This window comes from Panicum virgatum, chromosome 6K (assembly GCF_016808335.1).
Source record: "Panicum virgatum strain AP13 chromosome 6K, P.virgatum_v5, whole genome shotgun sequence".
In the NCBI taxonomy this organism is placed as follows: domain Eukaryota; kingdom Viridiplantae; phylum Streptophyta; class Magnoliopsida; order Poales; family Poaceae; genus Panicum; species Panicum virgatum.
Window position 1 is genome coordinate 15,235,087 of NC_053141.1, and position 7,748 is coordinate 15,242,834.

Here is a 7,748-nt window from a genome sequence, read left to right on the forward strand (position 1 = left end):
ACTATTGTACATGTTGCAAGGATCGTGTGGGCGCAAGAATCGTTAAAAATGGAGTTGAAACGGCAAAGTTATGGCTAAAACAGGGTTTTAGGGCTTAACTGCGAAAGACCTAAAAGATCAGGGGTTAAAAAATAAAAGAAAAGGGCTGTTTTATAAATACTTTTGAACTGCAATGGATGGTGGGTTAATTTTGAATAAACTGAGGGGCTAATTTGCAAAAAAGCCAAAGTTGACCGGTATCTCAAGGTTTGACTCCAGATGGATCTAATCTGAGCCGTTAGATCTAAATCCAAGGGCTAGGGTTGAAAGGTGCGGGGCAGGAGGCGGCGCAGAGCGCCGGCGGCGAGGCTGTGCAGCGTATCGTGCAAATGCGATTCCAGGCACAGTTAGGCTCGGGCTCTGGACGGGAACCGAGCAAGGGAGATGGCGAACAAGTTAGTGAGGCCTGCGCGAGGCGCAGAGGCGGCGGAAGGTGAGCGCGGCGGCGGAGCAGCGAGGCGGAGCTCCGGCAAGCAATTCCACACGAAGGAGAGCGAGGGAGAGAGGGAAAAGGAATTGGTGACGCGCCTCACCTCGACGCGAAGCCCCGGGGCGACTTGAACACGACGGGGAAGCGGCGGAGCGGCGGGATGACAGCGGCGGCCGAGCTCTAGCTCAAGCAAGGGCGGTGGCGGAGCAGCGAGCGGCTTGGTGTGGCCGGGTCGAACTCCTGTCGAGTCCGGCTCGAGCACGGGAGGAGGAAGGAGGCCCCAACAAGTGGGGCCTGCCTGGTCGCGGCAGAGAGAAGGGAGAGGGAGAGTGGAGTGGGCTGGGCCAAGAGGAGAAAGGCTGGGCCGGCGGTGGGGTTTTGGGCCGCGGGGAAGAAAAAGAGAGAGAGAGAGGGGGGCTGGGCTGAAAGACAGATAGGAAGAGGGAAATGTTTTCCTTTTTTCTGAAAAAGATTCAAACAGTTCAATTCAAATTTAAATTCAAGGGAATTCAAATTCAAACTAAACAACAAGCAATAAGCAGATGCAAAGGCAGCATGGAATGCAACAAATACTATTTTCCTTATATTTCTTTTATAGCTAAGTAATTTATTTAATTTATGATAAATTCTCTAAACTCAAGATAAAATAATTAAAACCTTATCAAACATATAACAAATCTAATTAAATTTATTTAGGTTCTTAATTTGAAAATTAGGGTGTTACATCTTGGCCGCCACGCCGCGCTCGCGGGAGGGAAGGGAGGGAGGGAGGGAGAGAGTGGAGGGTGGGAGGGAGAAGTGCGAGAGAGAGAGAGAGAGAGTTGAGGGAGAGAGTGCGACTGAAGGGGGTGGGGTTGGGTAGGTTAGGGTTTTGATTCGTTTATGTACTCCCCTCAGCAACCAGGCTTATTTGGACTTCTATTGGGGCGATCCATTATCCGAGGCAGATCTTTATAACATGTCTGCCTCCGAAAATAGGAGCATTAACCGATGCGGTCGTTTTAATGATAACCGCCTCGGTTAATGTATTTTGCGAGGCGGTTTTTATAATCATCTCGGCGTCTCGGTTAATAAGAAATGACCGCCTCGGTTAATGCCGGGTATTACCAAGGCAGTTAAAAACCATGCCCGCCTCCGAGGCCTTTCCAAAGCACCTTGGTTAATCCAGTTTTGTAGTAGTGCGTAATCAGCTCAAGCTATGATAAAGGCAGGGAGAAAGGAAGAAGTTAGCAGCTTGGATTTCATGTACTTTAGTTAATTATACAGTTTATATGATACTTTACACTATATCCATGACTAAACTAACTCTAGTCAACCTAGCACTACTGGGAGACCGCTTACGACTGACAGACAAGTCTGTCAACCGTTACGGTACTTTATGAACCTCCTACCTCCCAATTCGAACATGGAGGATTTTGATGGCACTAACAGAGCTGTCACCACCTGCGGACTACCTCTACAAACTGTGAAAAAGGATGACATCCGACAACACTTAACTAACCCAGACACGATGTCTGCGCTAACAAGTGATACTCTATTATCCCGCGCGGAGCCCCCATCCTTCTGATGGACAGACATATACTAGAGCACCAACCAGTAATCCTGTGCCTGCGGCTTTTTTTTTCTAAAATGGGCACCACCTCCAGTTCTCTAGACCTGGTGATGAACCCAACCCATCACAGTCAACTTAAATCCAATAGGTTCCAAACCGGCGGTGATGGGCTTACGAACCGGTGGTTATGGGCATGTTTGCAATAATGCCTTGACTTTAAGAAGATTCTCACAGCTCACAAAAATCTTGTATTGCTTATCCAAAGTCACATAAATATCACATGCTTTCTTTCTTAAGAAAAACTAGGTGTACTCACTGCTAGAAAATCTAGCATTAGTACCGGTCAGCAACTCCTTTTAGTACCGGGCGGCTGACCGGTACCGCTCGATCGGTCGGCCAAAACGGCCGGTACTAAACGGTTTTGCGCCTAAAAATTAAAGAAAAAATTGATGAGCAGTTAGGAGGCCTTGCACACGCGCATCGCCCCAAGTCACAAGTCACGCAAATTTCGCACGTAATATGCGCATGGGCGGTCTGTGAGAATCGAACTCACGACATCCGATGTCCTCGCGCGAGCCTTCCTTACCATCCCACCCATGCATCACTTGTGACTGGGTGGGAGATGCATTCCTTTTGATTTAACTCATAGAGGACCATTTAGTACCAGACCAAGCCACCGGCCGATACTAAATGTCGCATTTTAGTACCGGTCGGTGTTACCGGCCGGTACTAAATGGCCGCGCCATTTTAGTACCAGTCGGTAACACCGACCGGTATTAAAATGTAACATTTAGTATCGGTCGGTGGCTTGGCCCGGTACTAAAATGGTTCTGGGGGCTCTCAAATTTGGCCCCGGTACTAAAGTGGCGTCGAGGCAATTTTAGTACCGAACTAAAACATGACCGGTACTAACGGCCAGAGATGAATGAGCCATTTTCTGGTAATGACGGCCGCCCACACGTTGCGGTGGGGCTGCCTTTTCAACACAAGCTTGCAAAGAAAAACAAGAACCATAAATCTCTACTACTAAAAAGATCAATTGGGAGAAAAAAGTTTGGTGCGACACTAACCTCCCTCCCGTGGTGGCTCTGCCGTACGACAATCTTGGCCGTCCGATCCCACACCCGGTCCGCCCCCTATCCATCCGACCATCCCCCGTCCCCCATCCGCTCCCACGCCCGCACCCTGTCAGCCGCAGCGTCACGCCCTCCACGAACCGCCTCCGGTCGACACCGCGCGGTCCCCGTCGCTTGCTGCCGCGCGCTTTGCCCGCCTCGGGTCGACACCATGCGGGATGCCGCCGTCCCAGTCGCTTCGTGCCGCGCGCCGTCCCTGTCGCGTGGATCCGACTCCGTCCGGGCCCGTCCCCGCCGCTCAGGAATTGGGTGCTCGACTCCGGACTAAAAGCCGCTGCCCTCTTCCTCCGCCACATCGAGGTACCTCCCACTTCCCATGAGGCTACTTCCGCATCCTTAGCTGTTACGCCATTGATTCTCCAAGAGGACGCTGGGTGGGCGGCGGTCGTTGGGCTCGGGTTCCTTGGGGCCATGCTGGGTGTTGTCCCACGACCCTGGCAAGATCTGCCATTGTGACGATGATTATGGGATCCACGTGAAGGAGAGGCTGGATTCGTTGGGAGACGACGGGATCAGCTAGATACATGTTCGCCTGAGCAGTTTATCCATCGCGCCGGTTCCCGTGCTTGCGCCAGTGTTGTTCCCCAATGCAGACAAGCTCATCATCGAGGCTCCAGATCCAGTGACAGCATCTTTCCCTAGAGGTGTTGTGGTTAGCAAATGATTTTTTCATATAGCTTTAGTTTGTCAAATTTGTGTTTGATCCAAATTTGCCTTCTTAAACTAGCACGAGTGTTGTAGCTCATGGAGCCCACCGCCTCATAATGTAGGCATTTTGTAACGAACATGCCACCATTTATGCCATTTCGAGTGATTTTGGTGATCGTATGATAACGCAATTAATAGGACTAATGCTTTTCTTAAGTGAACATTTCTAGATCCCAGGGATGAAGTAAAAAGGCCATACAAAACAAAACACGAAGAAAAAACTCAAAGAAACGCTGAATTGGACGAGTTCTACTGAAATCAGTAGCACCGGAAAAACTGATGTCTATAGCATCGGTGCATCCGATGGTTGTCGGAAGTTCCAACGCCCTGGCATCGGTGCAAGTCTGAGCACCAAATGGAGATCAAGCGAAGACCAAGTCAAGATACCAGGTCACCGGTTGAACCGACGGCGTCAAACTAGGCATCGGTGCATTCAACGTACTATGTTCCAGAGATGATGTCAAATGCCCAGGAGCCAAGTCTTCAGCACCGGTTTAACCAATGGTGCATCGGAGCATAGTATCGGTGCAATGACGTCAGCAGAAGAGGGAGGTCCAACGGCTAGTCCAGTTGCTATCTGTGACCGATTTAACCAACGCCCTAAGCATCGGTTTAACCGATTGTCCCTGGAGTCGCTGTAACTGTGTCAGAGAAGCCAACAGCTACTTCAGAGCGCAGAGTGACCGGAAGAACCGATGCCCTAGCACCGGAAGTTCCGATGCCTACGCAGAAATATGCCCAACGGCTCCAAACGACTAGTTCAAGTGTGTGGCCAATATATAAGTGCTTCCCCGACCATTTGAAGATTGCTGGAGTCCCAAGACATCACACACACATCCAAGAATACCTCCAAGCCATCCAAGAGCATAGAGATCAAATTCTTAGTCCTTAGCACAACCTTTGTGAGTGTTAGTGCTAGGTTAGTTCTTGAGTGAGTGATCAAGCAAGGTTTAGATCCTTGTGCTGTGGTTCTAGAGTGAACCAAACTTGTATCTCGGTGCGCCGGCCTCCTTGGAGCATTGGTGGCTCGCCGGCACGTCAACGACCCTCCGGCTTGGTGTGGAGCGGCGTCGACAACTTTGTGAGGGGGACGGAGACCCCTCCTTCGTGGGCAATCTCCCTTAGTGAAGATCGGGATGAAGGTGACCATGATTGTGTTCACGGAAGAGACATGATTGCTGGGAAGCGATACTCTTCGTGAGTGCTTCAACAACGTGGATGTAGGGGCGCTTTTGTGGTAATCCGAACCACGGGATATATCCTCGTGTCGAGAGTTCGCTTCCTCTCATCCCTCTCTTTAAGCTTTTACATTTCATATTGCAACTTGTGTGCCTTTACTTTCATAGAGTAGTTTCATGATAGGATTGGCTATAGGTTGCTAAACTCTTTTGTAATGAGGGTTTTATACTAAGGTGAACAGTAGTTGCACATCTAGATAACTTATTTTAGTTTAAGTTTCGTGCAAACTATTTGGAGCCAGAGGTTAAGGTTTCAAGAGTGCCTAATTCACCCCCTCCCCCTCTTAGGCTAGAGCACCCGATCGCTTTCAATTGGTATTAGAGCCGGAACTCACTTTCCTCACAAAGAAAGCCAATTCCATTGACAAATTTGTGTTTACCGGCTCATTAGATCGGTAGGCTTCACCGCCTAGTGAGTTAGCTCTTAGGGGGAAAGGATGGATCCTTTTAGACCCGCTCCACGGTTTGACGGCGCGGGCTTCCAATGATGGAAGATTTTAATGCAAGCCCATCTCCAAGCAACAGGGCTAAATGTTTGGAGAGTCGTGAGTGAGGGCGTTAGAAATAATGGTCACCAAGAGAAGCAACATGATGTTACCACAAAATGCATAATTTTGTCTTCTCTTAGTGATAATGTGTTCAATCATGTTTATTCTTGTGAAAATGCTAAAGAGCTATGGAAGACTATCATTGAGAACCATGAGGGCACGGAGAATATTACCAATGAAAGATATCATGTTCTCATTGATAAGCTTAATAGCTTTAAGCAATTTGATGATGAGAATGCCGAATCCATGTACTCACGATTGAACACTCTTGTGAATAAGATCAATTCTTTAGGTGTGAAGCAAATTGAAGATACGGAACTCATTCGCAAGATCCTTCACTCACTCCGAAGGCCGGACTATGATTTGGTGACCACAATTCTATATAAGAAAGATCTCAACACTTTGACACCAAATGAAGTCCTCAACAAGGTGATCGCCCAAGAGCTATGCAATGACATCAAGACAAAGGCGCCATCCTCTTCACCAACGCATAACGCACTTGCATGCAAACAACTCAAGAAGTTGAAGAAGATGGCCATCAAAGATAGCTCAAGTGATGAGGAAGAAGAGGATGCAAGAAGCTCCTCAAATGATGAAAAAGAGCCAATACGCCCCCAACCTCTACAAGCAAGTGAAGAAGATGAGCAAATGCTTTAAGGAAATCAATTCAATGGGTATATGGTCTTCCTCAAAGATGGGCCTCACTATCAACTCATGAAGATTGAGAAGTTCAAGAAGAACAAGCAAAAGAAGGAGAAGAAGCCCAAGCATGAATCATATGCCATATTTGGTGAATGGGTAGGCGGTGGTGAAGAATCAAGTGCAAGTTCAAGTGATGAATCAAGCAAGAAATTCACCACCCGCATGGGATCATCATCCAACACTTATTTTATGGCCAAAGGTATGGATAACAATATAAGTGATGATGACTCCGACTCTCCTTCAATTGATAAACTTCTTGACTTAGTTCATGAGCACCAAAAAGTCATTAAGAAGCAATCAAAAGAAATTAAAAATCATAATGCTCTCAATGATCTAAATGCTTCTCTTGCTACAAATTATGAAAATTTATTGTACAAATTCAAATTGCTTAGCAAGGAGTATGAAGAGCTCAAATTAAAATTTGAGAGCATTAATGATACTAATGACTCTTTGGAAATGGAGCAAACTATCCCTTGTGCAATTTCAATCTCTAGGGTAGATGCTTCAACTTTTTGCATTGATTTAATTGATGAATCTTGCTCTAACCCTTGCAATGAGAAATGCTATGAGAATGTTATTGTAGAATCATGTGATGATTTCATTGCCAAGGAGAATGATGAGCTCAAGCAAAAAGTGGAAAGGCTCATGAAGGACTTGTATAGATTGAAGGGCAAAGGCATAGAAAGCAATGTCCAACCTTCTCAAGATAACCGTGAAGACATGGTGAAGAAGCTTGAGAAGGGGTCCACCGTGACTTGCTCAAAGTGCCACAAAGAAGGTCACAAGTCCAACAAGTGTCCTCAACCAATGAAGAAGCCTCCGAATGAGAAGAACAACAAGAAACTAACAATCAAGAGTTCTCTCATCTACACCAAGCCCAACCGGAGAAATAAAAGCAATAGCACCTCCTATGTAATCAAAAAGAAGACCAATGGCAAGGTGGTTGCTCACAAGGTTGGAAAAAAGGAAAGAAGTTGGAACCACTCCATTTGGGTGCCCAAGGACATCATCACCAATATGAAGGGGCCTCAAATAGTGTGGGTTCCAAAGGAGACTTGAAGCCCAAGAATGGCTTCGGGAGATTTGGAGGCTTAGCTTACAAGTTGAAGTGAAGATTCAAGCCAAAGAAGCTAAGCTCAAAACTTGGATATTTGTTGCCCAAGTCCCCCATAAGGTAATGGTAGCTAGATTTCAATTCAAGCATCATGTAGCTCCATTGCTATTGCTAGGATGTTTGTATGTTTTTGCATCTCCTAGTGTTAAATATGGTGGGTTGCTTGTGTCATGATTCTAACCCATGAGCAACCTACATGGTTTGATAAATGTGTAGAAAGCTACACAAGGTTACCTTTTATGGTACATGGACCTCATGAGGTATGTATTTCATATGTGTAC